The sequence below is a fragment of the Vespa mandarinia genome, chromosome 23, assembly GCF_050613455.1.
Source record: "Vespa mandarinia isolate Hongniang chromosome 23, ASM5061345v1, whole genome shotgun sequence".
Classification (NCBI taxonomy): domain Eukaryota; kingdom Metazoa; phylum Arthropoda; class Insecta; order Hymenoptera; family Vespidae; genus Vespa; species Vespa mandarinia.
This window is the reverse complement of record NC_140832.1, coordinates 560,460-587,056: the sequence shown is the minus strand read 5'-3', so window position 1 is coordinate 587,056 and position 26,597 is coordinate 560,460. Positions and strand designations below refer to the sequence as shown.

The 26,597-nt window shown below is 33.9% G+C and overlaps 1 protein-coding gene across 2 annotated transcripts in view; it reads right to left on the bottom strand.

The window, feature by feature from the left end:
• LOC118450027 (monocarboxylate transporter 10) overlaps positions 1 to 26,597 on the bottom strand; it is a 97,607-nt gene that overhangs the window by 65,112 nt on the left and 5,898 nt on the right. The gene's annotated exons all lie outside the window — the stretch shown is intronic.

Below are 26,597 nucleotides of genomic sequence, written 5' to 3'. Positions count from 1 at the left end.
CATGGAAAGAATACAAGATGTACTCAAATGGTAGACGTAGACGAAACGAAAATCGATCATTGTGAAAAGAGACGTATTGCATTTATGAGATTCTTTTTACAGAATGAAATTTTCTATTCGAATCGATGCTTATCTGTCAAAAGGAAGGAAAGGAGGAAATGTTGAAGCAAAAAAGAATGAGAGAAAAAGTAAGGATACATTCGTAAAATCGAAGAACGAAGAGGAGGAAGAAATGTTACTTGTGTCCATTGAATTATCGACCTCTACCACTTCCTTTCGTTTTTATTCGAGAAATCTCCGGCTAAGAATTCTCAACGAAAGCTATTACACGTTAGTGGCTTTTAAATCCGAAGACACGTAGGTGAAAGCGATCGGGGAGCTAGGAAAAGACTACCAACTCCTTCCTAGATTGGCTTCGGGTAGTTTCCATGAAAGAGAGAGAGAGAGAGAGAGAGAGAGAGAGAGAGAAAGGGAGAGATGAGAGAGAAAGAGAAAGAAACTTCGTTCAGAACTTTATTTAATTCTCTTTCGATTTAAAGCGGAAAAAGAGAGAGAGAGAGAGAGAGAGAGAGAGAGAGAGAGAGAGAGAGAACAATTGGAACTGGTAGATACGATGTTGAGGCACGCTCTCACTTTCTCAAACGACATTTAATCACCGTTTCAAAGCAGACGATCAGTACAGATAAGGTCGAGTGCTTTCTTGTTCGTGACACATTTCAAGAGAACTTGCAATACATATTTCAACTCCTAATACATGTCTGACAGGTTTAATCCGGAACAATAGTTTCCTGTCGTCTTAACAAGCTTTATCCTATTTCACAAACTTGACTTGGTATGTATTTCGAGAAACAAAAGTTATATCATAACCGGAAGAAATCAGATTTATCCTTTCAGAGATAAGCCGATAACGTGGATATAACCACAGGGCATTCACGTATTTTATATTTGTATATGTATATATATATATATATATATATATATATATATATATATATTTCATTCGTTTTTCGACTCGAAGACTTACGTCGATCAAATTGATCGAAATCCACGAGGAAAATTGGTATTTACGTCCACGAAGCGAGGACGAGAACGATGATGCATCATCATCGACGACGATTGATATTCCTAGACAGCTAATTTGCACGCTCTTCTATCAGCATCCCAATGTACATTACTTTGTTCCGTGTCTATAGATATATCCCTAGAATATATTCCTATGTCGTGTACATACAAAGTAGGTATAAAACCTATACCTAACATGCATGCACACACACACACACACACACACACACACACACACATATATATATATATATATATATATTTATTCGATGTTCGTTCGAATTATGCTCACGTTCGATCGCTCCACAGAGTATATCGGGTGGGCCCCTTCCCCCCCCCTACTACTACTACTACTTGTTCACGGTCTCTCTCTCAAGTGCTTCCGTAATATTGGCGACGTGTGCGTCACGAGTGCCGCAGTTTAAACACGTATGAATGGCGAGGCAAAGTACGAGACAAGTTTGCACGCTACTCGTCCATTTCGATCGAAAACTCGAACGTACTCGTCTTGAACGTCGACTTCCTCTTTTTCTTTTTTCCTTTTCTTTCTTCTTTTTTCTTTTTTTTTTCTTTCTTTTTTTTTTCTTCTTTTTTGCTGAAAGTACTTCTTCGTACGGCCCTATGGAAAAATCGACTCACTCGACTCGCTTACGTGCTTATTCCCGATCGGCTTTTTTCTTTCTTCTTTCTTCTTTTTTTTTTTTTTTTTTTGCGAAGAGCAATGTACTTGCAATTCTCACCCAAGAGAAATCTTCTTTTTAATTCGACGTTACTATTCTAATAATTTTCTTTCTTTCTTTCTTTCTTTCTTTCCTTCTTTCTTTCTTTGTTTCCTCCTTTCTTCTTCTTTTATTTTCTTTTTCTTTTTCTTTCTTCCTTGTATTTTCCATAAGAAAAACGGGAATCTCGTATTTTTACTCATTAACCTTCCACAAGTTTCATTAGTTTCATTAGTCTCATTAGCTTCATTTGTATGTTAAGCGTCGAGAAGTAGCCGCACCTGTGGATCGGACCACTGGGAGAACAGAGAGTGGCAACGAACGGGTTGGGTAAGATAATTCGTAAAAGTCACTAGCAGAGAATATTTCTTTCTCTTTTCTGTATATTTTGAACATTTCTTGAATGTTTTTCTTTTTCTTTTTTTTTTTTTTTTTTTCTATTTCTTTTTTTCTTGTCTCCTTTCTTCGTTTCCTTTTTAATACGAGTCGATAGAATGAGAAAACGAATAAAGGCCATGGTAAAGTGACTTTTGTCAAAGTACCGAGTGAACGTCGTGAATTCGTTTTGGAAATAAAGAAAACGCAGTTATATATTTCTTAACCGTTTATTTCTTTCAAACTTAATACTCTGGTATTAGGGAGAAACCGCGATACCTCTGTTTATGACTGCAGGAGGAGGAGGTAACGACGAAGGGGCGGGGGAAGAGGGAGAGGAGAAAGGGAAAGAGAGAAAGGATTTTACCTCTGGAAAATGCAAGGATTAAATGGCACACAGTGGAGATCATTTATAGTTAAACGTTTATCCATGCGTACGAGGAAATATTATTGTCTACGATCCTATATAATTGCGATTTAGTTGTATAAATAATTATGGCAAGTAATTACCGAAATGGTCCAAGTAATTAAGTAAACAATTTCGATGTTCCTAATATTTTTTTCTTTCTTTTTTTTCTTCTTTCTGCTTCTTTTTTTTCTCTTTTTTTTTTTTTTTTTTTTTTAACGAGGAAACGATCTTAATAATTTTCCAACGCGATAAGAAGATACGAAAGGTGGACAAGATTAATTCGAGCATTGTCTAACGAGCTGTCCCACCAAGTATGTTTTATCTTTGGTCATAATGCATTTTTGGTCGAATTAATCATCGTTAACGTTACTTCCGATGCTAGGAAACAAGTTCGTATTTTATGAGCGGGGGGAAAGAAAAAAAACCACGACCGCATGGTGGTGGCGCATGGCTGCGGGGGTAACTTGAGGGATAAAGTTTTGTGCCTGGGCTTACGAATAATTAACAATGACCCTCGTAAATTACAATGAAAAGTTTGTAGTACGCGACGAGTGGGAATACGAGGTCGAGAGAAAGCGGAGACTTTCGAAAAATTTAACGAACACGTAGCTCGAACTCTTGGTTATCAATGAACGTCGATGTGAGAACTCTCTCTCTCTCTCTCTCTCTTTCTCTCTCTTTCTTTCTCTCATGCTCTCGCTTGTGCTCCGATTGTCATTGAGATCCGGGGATCGCGGCAATTAGACGAGAATCGTCGGCCTGGAGCACGGTGCCGTGTTGGAAATTAATCCTTCGGGATAATAACGTGCCTCTACCATTTGTGCCCTTCCATAGCCGCAGAGCGATAACTTCGACTCGGTGTCCTCGTCCTAGTCCTCGTTTTCTCCACCTTCTCTTCTCTCTCTCTCTCTCTCTTTCTCTCTATCTCTCTCTCTCTATCTCTCTCTTATCGTTCTCGTGGAGAATTTAGATCTTAAAAGAATATATATTACGCGTTAACTCCATCGTCAGGAGAAATATCTTGGTAAGTTTAATCGAGGCATACGCGTCGTCTCTCTCTCTCTCTCTCTCTCTCTCTCTCTGTCTCTCTCTCTCTTTCTATCTCTTTCTTTTTCTCCCCGTTATCTACGAAAACTCGCTACTAACCTCTTTAATATTCATGCCAATTTTAGCGCTTTACCTTTTGATTATCCGGAAATTTGTGCAAAAAATAAGCCGAGTTTCACCCACGCAACATTCCTTTTCACTTTAATCCCTCCTCTCTCTTTCTCTCTCTTTCTTTCTCTCTCTCTCTCTCTCTCTCTCTCTCTCTTTCGCTCGATAATAGTGGACGAGCTTAACGTATCGTTTGTCCTTTTAACTTTATGGTTTTTATTTTATTTCTTTCTTTATTCATCTTTCTTGATAAAAAGCTGAAACAGACGGTTCATTAGTTGGTTTTTCGTTCATTCATTCGTATAAATCCGTTCCTTACGGAAATAAATCGAGCGATATATCGAGTTTCGAGTTTTCATGTTCTTTAACGTTTACCACTAACCTCTTCGCGTTCTTTACTAAAGAGTTGGAGAGATTGGTGAAAAGTTCTTATGGAATATTTCTAAAGCTGACTTTCGATCGTTTGATCGAAAAGTTCTAAAAGGATTTTCCCAAGGTTTTCTACCTTCGAAAAGGATAGAGAACGAACGAGCGGTCAAGAGTATTCCTCGCATAAGAGATCGAACGGAACAGGTAGCAACCTCAGAGGATTACCATTTTCACAGGATAGAGAAGCATTAGTCTAATCGAGTAGGAAGACAATCGGATGGACGTTGTTGTTAGTAGGACTATTCTAGAACGTTCACTGAATAAGGCAAGACGCATAAAGTGCTCGTGAGCATATCTGACCGAGCTAGCTTTCTCTAGCCACTGTAATACGTCGTGCCGTTGCATCTGCGATTTATGCGAACGTATTCTCGAATCCTCCCTTGCATTTCCGCTTGTCCGTGCGACGGAAAGAGAACGTAGAGAGACGAGAGGGGACGGTAGGAAAGACCGTCGTCACGCTTACCACGTCCACGAGAATTTCTGCAACCCCATCAGCATATGCGTTACACCAGCGAACGTAAACGTTCCAATTTACATACCAGTCTGACGCTAGCCGACGTTTTAGTTTTGATGTTAAATAACCCTAATTATAGTTTTCCTTATCGTCATTTTTTTCGTCTGATTTTCTCTCTCTCTCTCTCTCTCTTTTTTTTTTAATAAAAATGAGCTGTTAAGAAAATATATATATATATTAAAAATCATCCGTCTTTTGGAAATCTCTTTCAAAAGCGATGAAATTTTTTGACGTCGAGCCAACTCAGCCACCTTGCCGTGGCGAACAAAAATTATTCGCACTCAGCGATATTCCGGCTTAACAAGAGCCGTCTTCTGTTCGTCTGAGAGAGAGAAAGAGAGAGAAAGTCGGTCAGGCACATGAGAGCGAAATATCGATCTCGATCGATTAGCCTTTGCCATTAACTTTTGCGAATTTCTAGAGTTTCGTATCTTTCTCTCTCTCTCTCTCTCTCTCTCTCTCTCTCTCTCTCTCTCTTTCTCTGTGTGTCTCCTGCTGTCTCGTTGATCGATATACATATGCATTCAATGTGCAGCTTCGTTAAAGCATTAAGAGCGCAATACGATGAATTTTTGAATTAATCGTGAATTATTCGAACTCGAGGAGGATCGTATCTATGGCTGAATGATTTTGGCCACATCGATACGAATTAAACAGAGATAGAGAGAGAAAGAGAGAGAGAGAGAGAAAGAGAGAGAGAGAGAGAGAGAGAGAGAAAGACAGAGAGAGAGAGAGAGAGAGAAACTTGGAGCACTGCATTCGAGCCGAGGCATATCGAATTCAACTACTTTCCCGCGAATTTCTCTGAAGTACCGAAAGCCCAGGACCAATTCAGGATTTCCGTATAACCCTGAGTATCTGAATCGAACGGTAGCGTAACTTTGGTTTCCCCGGTATACAACGGATTTACCTTCCTATCAGGATATACGAGGATATATTTTTATTTGTATTTTTATTTTTATTTTTATTTATTTTTCTTTTATTTTATTTTTTTTTTAATAAAATTTTTAACACGTTAAACGGTATCGTCCAAACAACTAAAAAATAATCTTTATCGAGACAAAGCAACCGAGTTTCCTTTTTACCTCGAAAAATATCCGATAGATACCTAGTTCCTTTTTTTTTCTCTTTTCTCCCTTTTTTTTTCTCTTTCCACTAGCAACCGACTTAACACGACGCGTCGTACGGTTTACATGAAAATTTTCCAATTTCCTATCTAAAACGCGCGGCTTTACCCAACCACGACGACGATATCGATGCACCGATATTAAGACTCTCGAGCTACGCGATACGCTTTCGAAATCTGAAAAATTATATTACGATGCATCTCCTTAGGGATTTTACGCAACACGCTTTGCTTTTACCGGATTTCTCTCTGTGTACTCGATTCTTCGTTCCTCGTGGTTTTGTAAATAAATTACATTGTTCGAGAGAGGAATCTCATGTGACACAACCAATTGCATTTTCGAGGTTTCATGATGCAGAACAGAGATTCATTCAATATCCACTACATACCATTGTCGAGAGATAATTGCATAAAAAATTCTAAAATAGTTTCGGCCTCCGATATTGGCCAACATTTATAATGTAATGAAAAATGTAAATGAAGAATGAAAATGTAAATGAAAAAAAGGTTGACTCGTCTTGACAAATTTTATACAGGACGAGTGAAAAATTTCTATGCCATGAGTTTCACGATTTAGAGAAAAACTTAACTTGAAAAAAAGTCACGAAAAAAAAAAGAATAATTGATCTTTTTGAAAATTACCGATAGAAACTTTTGATTCAGCTTGTATTTTGTTAGACAATTCAATCGAATTGAACGGATATCTCATACAAACATGGATCACTTTTTGTTAGATGCCTGTCCATATCCTGGAATAGGAATGTTCACGATCGATATTTAATATGAAAGTTTGAATCACGTGCGCGAACGTCCAGAGATTACTTGGGCTTCTTGGAAGTCTTGAGAAGCGCCTCAACGTAAACAACAAGAAACGGCCGGGGGCATTGGAGGTAACTCAAGGATATAGGCTAAGAGAGAGAAGAGCTTTCATTCCAGCGTTGTACTCGGACGCGTTAACATAGTGGATATTTTGGAAACTCCTATCACTACTATACTCATACACACACACATACACACACACACATACATAGATATCTTTTTCTCCCTTTCGTACTTTCTTTCTTTTTCTTTTTCTGACTTCTTATATCTACGATACGATCGCAGATCGCTTTTCGAAAGAGAATTTTGTTTCTTATCCTTTTACAACTATCGATTGCCATTTTCGAGAACGACGGTATATCGTAAAATAGTTCACAAAGGAACCGACAAAAGATTTCAACGTGAACTCACATCGATGCACGAACACTTGAATTACCGACTACCAACCACGTACGTACGTCGGAACAAGAAAGAAAAAGAGAGAAAGAGAGAGAGAGAGAGAGAGAGAGAGAGAGAGAGAGAGGGAGAGAGAGAGAGACAGAGAATAGAAAGAGAAGGTGACAAAGGACAAGCCCTCGGCCCTCATAATTCAATCTCCGTATTGTTCCAGGTCGATTGTCACTCCCTCGACAGATGTCGTCCTTCAGTATTAAAGCCCAGTACCCGGACAATGGAAGTCGATTTGCTATAAGACCAGTTTACCAAAGTCAGGGTAAACGATTCTGCGATGAAACTACGAAAAATCTTCTACTCCCAATAATTAACTCTTGTGAACATTTTTTTATGGATTAAATTCAACAGGCGATAATCGGTCAGGTCGATAAGCGAAAGTAAGTATATAAGATAACTAGAATATTCAGCGTATGCAAATCTTTACTTTATCGAGTTTTACTCGTATCGAATCGTCCTATATTATATTATATTATATTATATTATATTATATTATATTATATTATATTATATTATATTATATTATATTATATTATATTATATTATATTATATTATATTATATTAACATAATCAAGAAAATTCGTGGAATATTCTTTAAAACAAAAATTATAAACCAATGGAAACATTCTGCTTGTGTTAAAAATGTAAATTTTTTTATACGATATAGTAATCGTTTGTTCATATTTGTATATTTATCAACTTGTCACATCACTATGATTAATCGTAATCCATACTAATATATCAGTTTTCGTTTTTCTAACTTTACTAAACGATTTAGATATAAATATAACATATCTCTTTTTATATTGCGAATGTTGATACCTATCATCAAAATCTTTTTTAACGATCCACAGCTCGTCGAAGTTTACCTTTCGAAAATCTCTCTTCTCGCTCTCTCGTTTTCCATCGTCGACGATAAACGACGTTGTAACGAATTAACGATCTCCTCTCTCTCTCTCTCTTCTTCTCTCTCTCTCTCTCTCTCTCTTCTCTCTCTCTCTCTCTCTCTCTCTTTCTCTCTCTCTCTCTTTCTCTCTCTCTCCCTGTAACGCATGTATATAGTTACTCGCTGCGTAAACGACCATGTATGCGAGCAAATTAACGAACGTTAAATCTCCGAGTCTAGAGCTATGAAGAGTACAACGATGTAAAATGTACGAGTAGTTTGTTCAACGTTCAAAATGGATCATAAAATGAATGAACGAAACGAAGGCCAAGTTACTTATCATAAATTTTTAAGTTATTATCACGTGTAAAAAAAGAGAGGAAGAGAGAGAGAGAGAGAGGGAGGAAGAGAGAGAGAGAGGATAAATGTGAGGATCGTTCGATAAAAATCGATATTTACGATCTATCCTAGTCGTTAAAACACGAAAAAGGGGACACGTTGCGTCGATTCACGAGCCGAGCAAGTATATAAGATGAAAGAGGTGGAGTCAAGATGACGTTCTGTCGCGTTAAGTAGATCGTATCGTTATCTTCAGGAAATAAAAATAAAAATAAAAATAAAAATAAAAAAAAATAAAAAAACCAAGAATTGGAAGCAAAATTTTATGAGGTCTCGAGAGTACAATTTTTCTATGAAACGTTGTACGAACTTTTATCACGGCATTTTATTTTTAATATTTTAATACGACGAACGTGATGATAATGATGATTTTTTTTCTTTTCTTTTTTCTAAGTAAAATACCTTCTTAAAAATAAATATTAGATAGGTTAAGTACGTGTATTTTAGTAGAGTCAACACCGAGAGAAAAAGCTTGTTCGTTCGTTCGTTCGTTCGTTCTTCTCTCTTTCTTTATCACAAAATCGATAGAGCTTTTAAAAGAATACACACATTTTCTCTTCTACTCATCGCAGTATTCGAATTTATTCTCTTAGATATCGACGAGACTAGGTTCCTTCTTTTTCCTAATTCTTTTCTATTGCTCGATTCCATTCTGTCTAGTGAGGGCAAAGATTCGTTGAACGAGAAAAAAAAAAAAGAGGACGAAGAAGAAAGGGGGAAAAAATGGAAAAAGGAAGGAAAGGCGTGTGGGTAAGGCAAAGCACGCGGTAAAAGCTCGTTCACGGAATCGTGACGCAACGCATAAAAAAAAGAAATAAAAGAGAAAGAAATGAAAGAACGAAGGGAGAGAAAAGAGAAAGGTACGGTATGTGGGTGCTGCGGTTGCGGGGATGTAAAGGACGATGTAACTAAAACGAAAGACGTTAAATTCTGTCATTAGTGATAATAATGACTGACCATTATTCGAATTTATTCGAGAAAATTTGCAGACAAATTTTTTAATCTTATTCCATAGTATCGTAATCCGTTATCTTCCCTTTTCCATTTCTTTCTTTTTGTTATAAAAAAAAAAAAGTTAAATTGATTTAAAAAATTGATACCTTACAAATGTAATAGAAAAAGAGAAAAAGAGAGAGAGAGATAAAGAGATTTAAAAAGTATCGTTCGGAGAAGATCTCGATACCATTAAAATTATTACATCTTCGTGCTATCGAGGTACAAGTAGTAGCGAGCAAGGAGATCTTACCGAGAGAAAATATATATATATATATATATATTTGTATATATACTGAATATATATGTATATCCAAGAGTTTTCTCAAGAGTATTCCATGAATTAAAATAGATATCTACATCCTCTTACACTATATCTCGACGATTGAAATGTAGAGCCTCGTCTTCGTTGGTTCGAATTTTCACCAAAAATCTTGTTGCCTTATCATATGTATTAAAATTGATTTTTATTTTAAAAGAGAGAAAAAATTGCTCGACATTTTCCTTTTTTTTTTTTTTTTTTTTTTTTTTCTTTCTTTTTTGCTTATTCTAATATATTTTGAGAAGGAAGGAAAACGTTGAAAAGAAGTAGGTAAATTTTTCGATTCGAAATGTAAAACTTCTCTAGCAATTCTAGATAGATCGATATTGTGTAAATGCATTTACATGCGTTCCGTCTTTCGATTACGTTGAAAGCTGCCAATATCGTGCTAATTCGATAATCGCAAGCGATTTTCGGTAACACACCTGCATGTATATATGGCACGCTTTCGTCGATCGTTTTACGACAGCCAATGAAGAACATCCCATCTCGCGTAACCGACACCATAGCTTAACCGCAACTTACAAGCATCCGATCGTAGTCGGCAACTACTATGAGAGATAGAAAGAGAGAGAGAGAGAGAGAGAGGAAGAGAACTCTCTACGTCTAGAGCTCTATCTACGTCTTGTTCTCTTAACGAAGAACACGAAGGGACGGAAACTCTAACGACGAACAACACCTTTGAAGCTAGGAAATCGATATACGTTTCCGTTTTCTCACTTCAAATCACCCCTTTTCTTGCTAACTGATATGTACCTCTAACTAGCATGATATTTTACGATTTAACGTACATACATTCGATTAGAATCTTTTTTCAGAGCTATTAATACATTGTCGACCAATTATTATATGCAAAAAGTATAATTACGTTTCATCGGCGGTGTTCATAATTCAATTAAAATCGTTATTAAAATATTAAAATTTAGGAAAATAGGTAATATCAAAATTAAACGCAGATAATATCCCATTTAATAAAAAATTACTATAATAACGAGTTGCACGATTTTATATGTGGATACTTTAATAATTACGTAGAATTGCATACTCGCGATCGGTCTCTCGACGATATATTAACATTAATTTAAAATCGTTGAAGTTGTTTCTAAAATGTTTTCGATCTGAACAAAAAGAGGAACGTTGAATTTAGAATGAAAAAAATTTTGGAAAAAAGTTTATTGAATGAGTTTCATCCGAGATGATATTTTATTTATCAAATTGCAATTGATAATAGTGGTTAATAGAAATTGTGATATTCTCGTATGGTAATTCACGTTTTTCTCTTATTTTTCGAATTTTTTCTTCATAAGCGCACGCTTTTTTTTTTCTTCTCGCTTCTGTTGTGATAAGTGCCGTAGAGAATTTTCACGCGTGGAGAAGAGAGGAAAAGACGAGAAACGTAGAAGGACGGGGAACGACCCTTAGGCTAATAACGCGAGCAACGTGAATGCTCACGTAAACGATTTCAAACGAATTCCATAGAAAAACATAATGAGTCGAATCTTCTTAAGGGTTGCTGAAGATCCTCGATACCCATCGTTCGGGATTCTTTCCTTTTTTGGGTCTAATTTGCTCTCTACTCAACGAGATAGAAAGAGAAAGATAGAAAATCATCAATATAACTCGTAAATCAATTTGCAAGGAAAGAAAAAAAAAGTAAAAAAAAAAAAAAAAGAAGAAAAAAAAAAGAAGAAAATTCTTTAAAAAACGACTATAACATTTTTCATCGAAAAGAAAAAGTTTTCCAATAAATCGCCGATCTCTTGAAGATATGATTTCACCGATGAAAAAAGGAATGGGAAGATAGTGATCGATAGATCGTTATCAATGTTGAGATCTTGTCACATAGTACACACACACACATACACACGCACACACACACACACACACGGGGAGACACTTTCAAGTATCTCGGTGCTCCCCATAAAGGGTTAACGCGAGTATAGAACGACGACCATACATCATGGTTGGCTTGACGACAAAAACGGATCCAGGGTAGAACGACGTGACAGCAACATCGGCCCTTTATGGTAACGTTGACACTAGACTATGAGAGAAAAGTCGTCGAACCGACCAATTCTTTGGTTGCTATCCTACGTGGACATAGGTCTATTAGACGTTTCCGATAACTATTATTCTTAACAGGTGCGTCTCGTTAACGAATGGCGACTAGGAGGGGATCTCGATTAATTTTAAACCCAACTTCTCTCGTCTCTCTCTCTCTCTCTCTCTCTCTCTCTCTCTCTCTCTCTCTCTCTCTCCCTGTCCATCTATCCGTCCATCCGTCCATCCGTCCATCCGCCTGTCCATCTGTTTGTCTTTTCTGTTTGTCTGCCTCTTTCTATAGCAAGTCGAATCTCGAAAAGTAGGTTGAATCGACCATAAATTTCTCTGGGTTCTAGTACCACCGTCCGTGTGTTGTCAGCACGTCGGAAGGATCGTATCGGACGTAGAAACGATGGACTGTGAAAAATCTCGACTGGAAATGTTTCCAGCCACGCCGGAGAGAGATACTGGACCACCGAAAGGGATAATATCTACTGAGAGATAAGGACGGACGAACGAACGAACGAATGAACGCATCGCTTCCGGGCATTACGACTACGGTACAACCATAAGACGCGAACGTTAACTCCGTTTCCAAAGCAACGATTTTCACGCTCGGTATCGTCCTCGTCCCTTTTCATGACACTTTTTTCATCCCTATCTTTATCTCTATCTCTCACTCTCTCTCTCTCTCTCTCTCTCTCTCTCCTTCTCTCTTTCTCTCTTTTTTCTCTCTCTTTCTAGTCGTTTTCATGGCCGGTACTTGAGATAATGAATGCTTACAACATTAATGCAAAATCCTTACTGCATTACTTCGTTCTTATTATCGTTGAAATTATTTTGTTTTTATTTATTTCGATAAAAGTTTCGATATTTTTTTTTTTTTTTTTTTTTTTAAATATCTCTGAAAGAGATAATCGAGCATGGTAGTAGATGGCCCAAATAAATCAGTACGTAATAAGATTATTGGTGCATGTACGGGGGTGTAGTAGAACGAACGCTCGTGGTCAGCCAGGTGGAATGTTCGATGGCAAAGGGTTAATGTGTGCCACTTCGCTTCCAAACTTCAGAAACTGTAAGGGCTAGTGAACCCATTAGCGATTAGTCTTCGTTTCAAAGGGTCTTTCAACCGTATAAGAACGTCTATTCACTAATATCTATAATTTTAAATGGATATGTCACGATCGAGATATCTATCAAACATTTCGATATATCGATTTCTCTTCAAACGTAAAAATCTAACTAATGAAAGTCGATCAATTAAATAAGATCGATCGAGAGGAAAAAGATTATAATTTTGATCGTCGATTAATTTGATTTCCTTCGATCTTACCAATGCACTTTTAGTTTTTTCTTAAACGTTACCGGAAAATTTCACCCTCGCTAATCGCCAACAGACGGATAACATCGGGAACAAGGATAGGAGAAACGGAACGTCGATCTTTGATTTATGAGCGAACGTTGGCGGCTGCCGGAAGTCGGCCGCTGTTAAATTAAAATCAATAGCCGCAATATCAGAAACGGTTTATATCGTTTCATTAACTAAAATCAAGAATCATCATTGAATAAAAATATCCGACGGATTCAGAACGTACGACCCGCAACATTGGTTAATTGTAATTTATTGTACCAACTAATTACTATCTCTCTCTCTCTCTCTCTCTCTTTCTCTCTCTCTTTTTCTCTTTCTTTCTCTCTTTCTCTCTTTATTTTTCTTCGCTTTTTATTGAGTACTATCTTCTAATAGTAACATGGACTTAAACGATATTTCAATGAGAGAGTCTCTATGCACCACATCTCTCAGCAATATTTTTTATTTCTTTTCCTCTTTTTCTTCCTTTTTCTCTTCTTTTTTCGTTTTTTTCTTTTAGACAAGTTTTACGATGATCTTGCAGAAAGACGCAATGGGTCACCGTGCTGGTGACGGAAATTTATTCGAAGACGCTATTACAGCAGCGTTTCGTTTGCAAGGAAAAATAGTAAAAGAGAGAGAGAGAGAGAGAGAGAGAGAGAGAGAGAGAGAGAGAGAGCTCGAAAATTTATTCTCTTGGTAATTCGATCATGGCGTATGTGATGTTTTTAAAAATCATTATTACTTATATAGCATTTTGATGTAACATAAAAAACATAAATTAATTATATATATAAATAAATATTCTTATTGTAGAAGTAAAGCCGATTAATGTCAAATTCGTAATAAATAATTATTAAATGTTGATAAATATCACTGATGTAAAATAATTTCTATAAAAGTTTCAGATGAAGGAACTCTATCGATATTTTCTACATGCACGCAAAATCAATAAAAAAGTTAGAAAAATTAATATAAGAACGTTACCTGAATACTTTAAAAGATCTGATGACGATTTAACGTCATTTTAAAAAGAAGTATCATGAAAGACGAGAAGCTGTCGAAAGGTTTAGACGAAGGATCGATTTCTACATTACTCTCGTACATTTTATGTCGCGTCAGCTGCAGGAAGCAGGCTCGATTCCAAAATAGAAGGAACATTTTCACGAATTCGATCTATTCTCGGTTTAAAATTTAATCGATATCACATTAAAATCCAAATACCATTATTTGGGGATTACTCGTATAAAACGATGGTATGTATAATTTTATATCATTTTAAATGTATAAAGCTGGGTGGATGATTACTCCTCCAAAAGATATTTATAAGGAAATAAATTTTTGTGGTAATAGAGAATCCTCTTTTTATAAATATTAAAATTTACAAAAAAAAAAAAAAAAAAAAAAAGAAGAAAAAGGAAAAATTATAAAACGAAGCTGCTTCTACTAATTGGTGACTCCTTTAAAAAGGTGTTATATCGGCAAAAGAAAATTTCAGAATCAAGTTTCCCCATTGATAGTTTAAGTCACGAAATACGGAGCTATCGCGATTCACATTGCACTTAGTTGTCGGTCCAATTTTTTTTTTTTTTCATAAACCTGCGAAACTTCTTCGTTCTCCTCGAGTTTCTGATCCTTCGAATATAGGTGCTATCTACATCCAAAGGCGCATAACTCTATTCATTCGTTGTATTAAAGACGCTCAGCATTGAAAGAGGGAGAGAGAGAGAGAGAGAAAGAAAGAGATAGAGGGATGAAGAGGGAGGACAGATAGAGAAGTCGAATAAGTTTTGAGACTAGCTTTGATAGCCCCGTTTATCGCGAAGCTCGAAGGACGTCGACGGCCATTGTTTAATGCATGAAAACGATTCTCCTCCTTCCCCTTCTCTCCTTCACCTCTCTTTTCAACATCCTCCTCCTGCTTGGAGGAGTTTTGGTGGGAGCTCGATCTTAACTATTCACGGTGAACGAGCTGACATAGAAGGCAAAAGATAAAAAGTTTTCTATCGCTCTTTCTTTCTTTCTCTCTCTCTCTCTCTCTCTCTCTCTCTCTCTCTCTCTCTCTCTCTCTCTCTCTCTCTCTTTCCCTCTGTCTCGTTAAAAACTCAAATTGCAAAGAATAATTATTATCAGCGTGATATTCTAAAAAAATTAAAAAGGAAAATAAAAAAATGACTCACCATGACAGCGGGTGATTGAGATAAGAGAGCAGAATTAGTAACGACAAAATGGCGATACTTTATCGTAGACAAAAGCGATTACGTTATTGAACGATATATATATATGTGTGTATGTATATATATGTGTATGTATGTATGTGTGTGTTTGTGTGTGTGTATTTGTGTGTGTATTTGTGTGTGTATTTGTGTGTGGGTAGATAGATAACGCTCGCTCGATGATGCACGCACTCTTGCATTCGTTTTGTACGCTATTGTCGCGCAAATGGAAATTTAATATGTCGTAAATAAAGGCGAAAAGGAAAATAGGATAACGAGGAAGCCGTGAACAGAGAGGAAAAGGAGAAAAGAAAAGAGCGCGACAAAAGTCGACTTGATGATAGGAGAGAAAAGGAAATAGATAAAAAGAGACCTTCGACAATTTATTTGCCGCAGAACTACTCATCCCCCAACCATCCCTCTTTCCTATATATATGTATATATATCTATATATATATATATATATATACATACTTCGCTTGTATATCTGGACCGAAAGGTAAATGCTCGGAGAATGGAGAAAAGAGAAAATACAAGGGCTCGCAGTCTCTGTATATGTATTATATCCCTAATTTTTAATATTCTCCGAACTGTTTCATTCGTTCAAATTCAAATGTGAACAAAACACGAGGAATACAAGCAAACATATGGAATTAAAAAAAAAGAAAATAACTAGACGACGGACATTCACAATTTCCGTATTAACACTTTATTGACCGGCTATTATATGCAAAAAGTGATATATTATGTTCATATTAAATCGAATTAAAATCGTTATTAAAATCGTTATTAAAATATGAAAAAGGAAAATTGAGTATATGTCGACGTTAACTGAAACGCTTACCAACACAATAAACATTACATTGTATATTATGACGACGAGTTATATGTTTTTGTAGTTTTAATAATTATTTATATTGTATGTATTGTATATCGATCGAATAATCCGGTTAATAATATGTTAACATTTCTACATAAATGTTTGATCAAAATTTCTTTTCGATCGAAATCATGTAAAAATAAATTTTCTCTTCTGAATTTGATATTCAGTTTCGCGTACTGTACATGTAATCGGTATAAAATGTCGAAACGTTACAATACATTCCTATACGTTAGATATAAACTTTGTAGAAAATTCGAATAGATTTTACCTCAGCCAATTTCTTTGATTTCCCTCGATAAATATTTGTAATACGTGCACGTGCATATGGCGCGCATATGTGAATACATTTAAAAAATCCAGGTAAAAACTTTAAACAAAATTGAAACGTTCTCTTTCCATCGATAGTCGTAGCGCGCAAACGAATCGCTTCTCTTCGTTATAGTAATTGCATGAGGCATTCATGCGTCGCGATCGTAGGTAAAAAAAAGAGAGAGAGAAAGAAAGAGAGAAAGATAAAAAAAAAATAAGAAAGAAAGAAAGAAAAAAGAGGGAGAGAGAGATAGAGAGGAAGAAAGGGAGACAGCTAATGATCTTGATGCGATAAATGGCTTCGCCAGAGTGTCGTGATTTTCTCGGACGAGGTTTCTCGGTACATTTATTTCGAGGTAGAGAGAGACAGAGAATAAGAGAAAGAGAGAGAGAGAGAGAGAGAAAGAACAGGTGAAGAAAATTATCGTTGTTGCCAGTGCCTTGAATAAATTCGATTTAATGGAAGACAAAATAAAGAGAGGAGGACGAAGAGGAAGATAGAGAGACTGGGGTGAAATGATACGGCCGATTTCCTCTTCTTCATGAAACTCGGTTGTAAGAGTAAAAAGAGTAAAATAAAAAGAAAAAAAAAAGAGAGAAAAAGGAGTAGTAGTAGGAGGGAGAGAATTGAGAGATAGAGGAAGAAAGAAAAAAGATGTAAACACGAGATAGTAATTTTGCTCTATACCACTATGCGTCCTGCAGGTTTGGTCCATTGCCAATAAACGAATAGAGTCGAAAATACGAGGTGCCTCTCTCGATGTGCATACGAAACATGGAATAGTATAAAAAAGTGAAACGTTATTTCCATACGACGAGGAGGATGTGAACACGAGTAGAGACGAAAACATATAGCAAGAGGAGGAGGAGGATAGGATCAAGTTTTCGTATGGTCAAAACGTTGCTTTTCCAATGAAACCATAGGAGTTATCCCTCTTCTTTTTTATAATTTTTTTTCTTTTTAATTATTATTTTGTTTGTGTCCTTTATTTTCTACTTTTTTAAACACGATTGCAAAGAGGGTATTCCTATATATTTCACCATCGCGAGAAAAGCCTCACATATCTATAACTTTCTATATAGGAATGGTATTTTTCAATTCTCTTTGGAATTTTATGTCAATCGTAACATTTTATGCTTCCCTCTATGCGTATTGTGTTTGTGTATATATCTATTAACTTATTTCAACTATATTGACTGAATAAAATGCAATTCATTTTTACACACAGTTTACCTGACCGTAATGGAAAACAATTCGAAGCAATTGCTCGGTTTATATTTTCGTTGATGAATACTTTTTGTTTAACACTTTATGCAATTTTGATAGAATTATTAAAAAAGTATTGCAATATTATTTATATTTGATCGTACGGTTTAATTAACAGAGAAAAAATATCGTCCATTTGATGCGTATTAATGCCTTCGTTTCTTTTCAGAGTGAAGACAATACATAACCTACAAACTTATGTAGAAATAAGTCCTACTTTTTTCTAAGAATTCATGTGTGTATATATATATATATATTACATATAGATATATATATAAGAAAATCGTGCATCGAAATACTTGTATATATATATAGAAAGTTTTTTATTAACGCTCGTAGACGGCGAGCTCGGTTGAAAACATTCGTATGTGTGTGTTCAACGTCTGCATGTAGTAGTATATAAGAGACTTTTTTGTCGCCTACCTTGGCATTGAAAACAAGTATTTTCCAAGAAATTAAATAGGTCAGTGGGCCAATATTTTTTCTTAGAATTGATTTAGGTTAGACGTGTTCGCATCTGTAATCCAATATCTTTGTTTTGATTCTTTTTTTTCGTCATATTTCAGTACTTTATTATGATATATATATATATATATATATATATATATATATATATATATTGTTTTGAGCTTCTTCGAAAGATAAAATTATACGAAATATTTTTATAGAAAATATTTTTACAAAAAAATTTTAAAGGAAGATTTATTATAGATCTGTGATAGTTCTGTTCTTTGATTATTCGATTTATTAATTATTTCTTTTTTAATTCGAGATGCAAGGACAAGAAGGAAGTTATACGTACGCATGATACATGTGCCTATTTATTTTATTTATTTATTCTTTTAGGAAAAAATTATCTATTTTCATAATTACGATTAATAATACTTTTAATGATTTTTATGATTATTTTTATTCATTATATGTTAGATACTTATGATATTACGTAATAATATGTGAAAAAATTAATATCTTTTTGATTCACAATCTGGCATTGGTGACGTATTGCACATGCGCGGCGCAAATTGTTCAACAATTTTGACAGATTCGTCCATTTTGACCAACGATCGCGAGCAAGACATTGGAATCTGTATCGCCCTCATTAATTCAAGATAATTATAGTTTTTTTCTAACGTACACCTTTCTCCTATATATCAATCGATTCCTTATAACACGTTCTCTAACGTGTATCGTTTTCAAGTCGTAGGATCTTCGAGTTTGATAGATATTAGCAAAAAATAAATTGGTGTCCCTTCCCCCCGGGGGACTATTGCGTCATATATACTTTTCGAATTTTCTGATGTTATTTCCGCCACATCGATACATCTCTCGGTTTCTAACGATGCTCTAATTAATAATTTATCAATAATCGATCATAATCAATTCTATTTCAAATTAAATTCGATTTTCATATATGTACGCACATTCTATGTAATTAAAAATTTGATTTATTTAATTATAAAATTGATTATTTATTCTCGTTATTCCAATCAATAATATAATAATTGTTGTGCTCTGATATTCTATATTTTATTCTATTTTATAATAACTATCGAAAAAAATATTTTAATTGACTGCCGATATATATCACAGGTACCCCATTATGCATGTACGGTCCTTATTATGCAACGGTTTTAATGAAGACGGCCATTTTGTTTCAAAAATCATCAATTTGACACGGAATCTACATCGTCCTCATTAATTCCAGGTAATTAGTATTTTTTTTCTAACATACACCCTTATCATATATATCAATCGATTCCTTATAACACGTTTTTTAACGTGTATTGTTTTCAAGTATTTGCATCTTCACGTTTGAAAAATATTTGCAAAAAATAAATCGACATCTCGGGGTCCCTCCCCCCGAAAGTTTATTGCGTCGCATTTTTTTTCGATTTTTCTAATCTTATTTTCAGCAAATCGATACTTTTTTCGCTTACTAACGATGCTCTAATTAATAATTATTAATAATCAATCGTAATCAATTGAATTTCAAATTAAATTCGATTTTCATATATACACACACACACACACACACACACAATTACTTTTATACTCTACTTATAATACAATCTTACAATTTCCTGGACTAAAAGAATTCCACGAATTGAAGGAGCTCGGGTAAAGCTGGGATCTTTTTCTACACATACTTTGTCTTTGTCATGCGTATTAGTAAGTCTATCTCTTTTTAAAGGATATTAAAGGAGAAAGATAGGTAACACTCGGCATGTAAATAAAAATGAGGCTATAAATTTCCGAGAAATGATTCGGCGAAAAACAATCCGAGTGTCGTCTCTCTACAAGGTCATCGACAAAATCTTTTCAGTTCTATAAAATACTTGGACGTACACGCATTTTCATCTTTAAATATCTTTCAGATATATATTTTATTATCGAATATTTTTATTGTGTATATATATACATACATGTATGTATATACATATATATATGAAGAATTTAAAACATTTATTATTATAACAATGATACTAATAACTTGATTTTTATTTCTGTTACAGATCATCATTACAATTATGTTTGAAGCAATAAATAAAGTGATATTTTAATTTATTTTTTAATCTGATTAAATAAAATTAGAGTCAATAGAAATTTGCGTTGTAGAATCAGTGTTAGTGCATTATTCTTCATTACCCTGGGGCAGGATGCACATCATGCAAAGGATCAACAATACCTCCGGTAAGTAAATTTCTTTTTTAAATGGTTCTTCAATAATTTTAATAACTTTTTATTCTAATACAATCATACTAATAATCTTTCTTTTTTCTTTTTTCAGCTCAAATGAAAGAAGGATCCTTCATCATTATCCTGAAGCAGGATGCTCATCGTGCATAGGATCAACAAAGACTCCAGTAAGTAAATTTCTATTTTAAACATTTCCTTAATAACTCAAACAAATTTTTTATTATAATAATGATACTAATATAATAATAACTTCGTCTATATTTCTCTTCCAGATCATCATTGCAATTGTACGCGTGACAATGGATGAAGTGTTGTTATCGTTTAGATAAAATCAAAATCGCGAATTAGAAGCATTGTTTGTTCGTTATAATTCATCCAATTTCGCGATTTTAAAAGCTATTTGAGTGTTAGAATTTGTTCGTCTAAAGTTGTAAGTTTATTTTAAAACAGTCGCACAGACCGTTCGCGCATTAAAGTCAGTGCATCATCGAAGATAAATGATAAATGACACTCCTTCAAAAGAAAAATATTGGTAAGTATAAATTGATAAATGTCATTCAGTTAATAATTTATATTATATAATTTTGTTGATTACAATAAATTTAATAAAAATTCTTTTTCGATTCTTTTTCAGATCATCATTATGATCCTGTTTTATCAATTTACAAAAACGTTGACCTACTATGGATCAACGTGGCTCGTTTTCAACTTCATGTGGATCAACTTCCCTCAATTTCCAGCTACAAGGTGAACGAGTGTTTTGGAGCCATCACAGAACTTCTTAAGTAGTGAGTGAACAAATTTAAGGTCCCTCCAATGCTCAATCATGTCGAGGATGAAAGGTCCGAATCGGCACGAGTTATTGGTTGTAATTTTTTGTAATGTATTATTGACGAGTATGACCGTGAGTAATTCCTCTTTTGGATTTACTCGCGAGTGGTTCATTTTTAATTATGTATATGTTTCATTATTGTTTCTCTATTGTGCATACTTATTTTTATTAGGACAGGATAGGGTTTTTTTGTTTTATCACGAGTCGTTTTTTAATTAACAATGCAATCAATTAGCAATTGTTTCGTTCGACATTGCACGCGATATTAATTGTGAAATCGGGCATTCATTTATCCGATTTCATTGAAAAAGCATGTGATGTGGTTTACGTTATATGCATTGCTTCATATTTAGTCCATTCAATCGCGATTTACTACGATATATTTAGATCGAATCAAATGAACAAGAAAATAAACGCGACGGATAGATTCTTGAAAACAAGTGATAAAGTCATGATCTTGTCTTATAATTAGAATAGCCACTCGTTGAAAGGAGTCGTCCGAGAATTTTTAATTATTATTGTATAAAATATTAATCAAATATTTAATGAATTTTTTTTGATAAAAGAAAAGTCTCAGTATAGTCATTATTTTGGAAAGAAAAAAGTCGAGTAGAGTCATTGTTAAAAAAATAAAGAGACTTGTAGAGTCATAGCCCGTAGAAAGCAAATGATAAATTAATCAATTTTTAGATGAGGATTTTCAGCTTCTAATAAACTAATTCCCGTTTTTCCTCCCCCATGCTTTCTGCGTTCTCATTTATGCGTATACCCAGGTGTTACTCGTATGAGTGAGAAACAGTTGAGTATGGTTTTAGTTTTAAGTTCTCCCCTTATTGATGACTATCATTGCGTTAGTGATTGCGCACGATTTACATTTCACCTATGTGTGTGCGTGTTAGGCGGTGGATTGTATATCGTTATTACGCGATAACTTTTAAACGAATAGAATATCTACATTATATCCTACATATCCTACATTATAATATATAATTATTAATATCGTTTTGCATAATAGATTTATCATATTTTTGTGAAAATTTTCAAATACTCGTATACCATTAGTATGTATATACACTAATATATACTAGTATCTTTGCCTTAGTTATTAACGCAATAATCATTAGCCTTGATAGTCAATTACAGCAATTGGTACGTATCCCTAATTAGTTAAGAATCATACGCGTTTGAGCTAGGGTGTCGGAGATGCCTCGGGGCATACTCTCTAGTGTAGGCCTTTGCACCCTGGTGGCATGTGAGAGAATCGTGGAGTGTGTGTGTTGGAACGAATGCTTTGCTATTTTTTAAATATAGGTTTTAGGCAGGCAGATAGCATACTTTTTCTGTGCGAATGTATGTTTAATTTTAAGCAGGTAGGACCGGGAATGACGCAGGTTGCAATTTCCACTCAGGAGTGGAAAGTTTCGTCTCCGGTTATTATGCAAAGTTTTAGCATATTTACGAATTTATCAGCATGCTCGTTTTTCTTTTCTCTCCATATTTTGCTGACGCTTTGCATTGCGAGATATATTAGTATCATGAAGTTTTATAAAGTCTTTGCGTTTGTTACAAAATTTATTTCCAATAAATTAGCAATAAATTTTCAACGTGTTTAAGATACTTAGTATTAAGTATATGACATTAACCCTTCGACTTTCTCGCGAGTTTTACAACATATAATTTATCATATATGTATGATAAAGTAAAAGTAGTAATGATACGTAATAAAAGTGGTCAAATATGTAAAAGAATGAGACCATAAGACGTATCATAGATTTTCTTGTTTTCTCCGATATATTATAATGATTTTATTACGAAGGGTTAGTAATAGGTTCATCGATTAGATTCATCAAATATCTGCTGATGCATTCGAGTAAATGTGCCTGTGTGAATGCGCACGATTGGTGGATTCTTTCGGTCCATTGATCGTCCACAGGCTAGAATAGTTCTCATGAAATGTGTGTGTATGTGTGTTTTTATATATATTTACATACACATATATAAAGTTTTATTTTAATTTTTTTATGAGTTGCGCTTAGGGAATGCCCTTAAAAAGCAGTGGTTAGGATACGAAGCAAGAAGAGGCTACATGCCGAAGAGGCTCCCACAAAATGTGGCTCAAGAGAGCAACTATCGACTAAAAGTCATTATTCGAAGGTTGTCATCCATGGCGAACCATTCATTAATGGCTTTTTAGTCTTATTATTTATTATTTAACCACGTTGTCATATTGCTCGTCATTAATAATTGTTATAACTAGAGATGATGGACCATTTCATCTCATTGGCACGTCAAATTCGTGCCTAAATTCTCAAACAGATGCACAAGTTATTAGTTAGATTAGAACATATTTGAATTCATTTATTATTAAACATTAAATATTAATTATCACTCGTTAACGTTAACAATTTTTTTTAACTCTTTAATTAGTAAAAAAGTAATTCGTATTAATTAATATATATATATATTTTTTTTTTTTTAATTTATTTTCATATATTCATATATTTTTTATCCTTATTCCAAATATGATATTTTTTCAGATTTCTTAATTGCGTTAATATTAAACGTTCTAACGCAAAATCACGCGCGTTAAAATTTTATCTTATTGATAGAAATAGACAGGGAATTAAATTGAAAAGTGCATCTGCATATTGGCATGTCAAGCGAATGTGCATGCTCGTTTAAATATTTATTGGATTATAATATCGTATGACTAATACATTTTCTTTCTGTTTCAGGTAGATAGTGGTTAAAATGGCTGCTGTTTAAAATTTCATATATATATATATATATATATATATATATATTTCTGAAGGAAAACACAAAATAAAATTATTTACAATTTTTCTTTTTTTTTTTTTTTTTTAATAATGAATTTAATTTCATATATTTTTGAGATGTACCGAAGCTTTTTTTTTATATTTATTAAAATCCTTTACTTCATTAAATTTAAAATTCATTAACTTCGCAATATTTTTTACTTTAGTAATAAATTCAACATTTAATACTGAAATAACATTTATTAATCAAATGTTTAATTATTTATACTATATATTTCAGATATTTTATCTCAATTGTGGAATAGATTTGGTTTACTCTTTACATTAATAATATCGACAAAAAGATAGATTAAAATTGCCACATTCTTGCATTTATACAATTTTGTACCATTTATTTTTTATTATATCATAGTTAATTAATAATATATAATATTTTTTATTTTTCAGATTGCTGACGATTAAAATGCGTGCTTGAATATAGAAAAAGCCATTAAAAAAATTTATAGCAAATTTGAACACTGTTATGCTGATAAAATGATATGTAATTAATTTTAACTATATTTTCATATTATACTGTATTATATGTGCATTATCTTGCAAATTGGTATATTTTTTAGTAAGGTTATTCTTTAAACATGTTTTTGTTTTTACATTGCATGTTAATTTATAAGAATATAGTTATAAGGCATGATGCAGGTTGCAGTTCTTATGCTTCAGCTTTTTATTTATGCTTATCCTTATATTTTTACGCTTAAGCACGTTCATACCTTAATAGTACTATTAAGAATTCTAGTTTTAAGGTTAAGTTATTTTTAAGGTTACTTTAAGGTGATAATAGCAGATCGGTCGATTATCTGCTGCTTAGATATTAAGATAGTTTAAAAAGCATGGAACTCTATTGGTTAATTCATAGATAAATACTATTAATAAAATGATAATTATTTATGAAAAGCTTTTTTCATATTTCCAGTCATTTTAATTAATTTTAAAAAAATCTCTAATTTCTTATTTAATAATGCGATCAATGAAAATAGTTGGAAATATGTTAGTTTTAATTAAAAATTGATGATTTAAGTTAAATTAAGTTTATATATAAAATTCAATTATACAATATAAATATATATATATATATATATATTGTTAATACAAATTATATTTATTTTAGATTTAGTTATTTAGTTTATTATTACGATTATAAAATACATATACTTTGTATATACCCGGGAATATGCAAACTGTATGTAATAATTATGATAATTAATTATAGTTTTATATAGAGATAGAGAGAAAGTGTTTTCTGCACTTTTAATATAGATACTTAATAATAATTAATTATATCCATGCTTTTTACCGCGTCGGGTAGGTCAGAGCAAAGTCGCGTTCGATGCACCCTCGATCGACTTGACCGGGTCGAAGGAAGGTTCATTAAACACGATTAATTAGTATGTTATTAGTCCGTGGATCTCCACATGCAGCAACCTTCACGTGGTGAGATCTGTGTCGGTATTACTTGCGATTTATCGAAATATAATTATAAATCTTGTTACGCAAGTACTGCCGGGCTAATGGCTGCATATCTCAGTGTGCCTATAAAATATTTTCCTTTTGAACATAGCTAACCGTATTTATATATATATAATTAGATCAGATAAATTTATTATAATTCTTTTGAAGAAACGCACTGGAGATGAAAAATTTTTTATTTAGAACGATTCGAAATTCTTTCATATTTTAAATATTAGCAACGTTCGTATTTTCAATTTCATATCTTTTTTCAACAGAAGCCAATCATACGCAAGAGCGACGCGTTAAGCTGAAATAACAATTTCAATATTTTCTATCTGGTTCGAGTTTTCAGTTGCAATTTAACTAAGCCCTTTCGCATCTTTCAGCATTTTCTCGAAAGTATCGCGACGTGAAAAAAAGCATAGAGTGCTTTCTTTAATCTCGAAGCGTATCCTGCGGCAAATCGATTGGAAAAAAAAGGAGAAAAAAGAAAGAAAGGAAGAAAGGAAGAAAGAAAGAAGGGAATCATCGATTCATTCGTAACTGGTAAAGTGCTTGAAAGTGGAAAATCGGTCATATCCCCGCGGACAAATCGATAATACCTGATATCATAATTAATGTAATGTATCTGTGGTAATAGGAACATGATGACGGTGAATGCAGATACGTACAGTTTCCTTTATGTGCAAACATTGCGTAAATTGATAAGGCAATTAGCACGTATAGTCTATAGAGGCAACGTTGGTTGCGTCGTTGACACGATCTCTCACGGCCGTGAAAGAAACCCTTCGACCTCTTGTAATTACGCGTGACACATACGATCGATACCAGCTGTGCTATTTCGACCGTTCACCGAAATGGAATGAAAGAATTTCTCTTAATTTCTTCGTCAAAGAAATGTTCCTTTTCGAGAAGAGCGAGTATAATTAACGTGAGGGATATAAACTGACGAATTAACGGATGCCATATTACCAGTACTCGTACGGATAATTTAAACGCTCATGCGGATTCTCTACGCTCGAACAAATTATAAACGTTGATCCCTTTGAGAACCGCT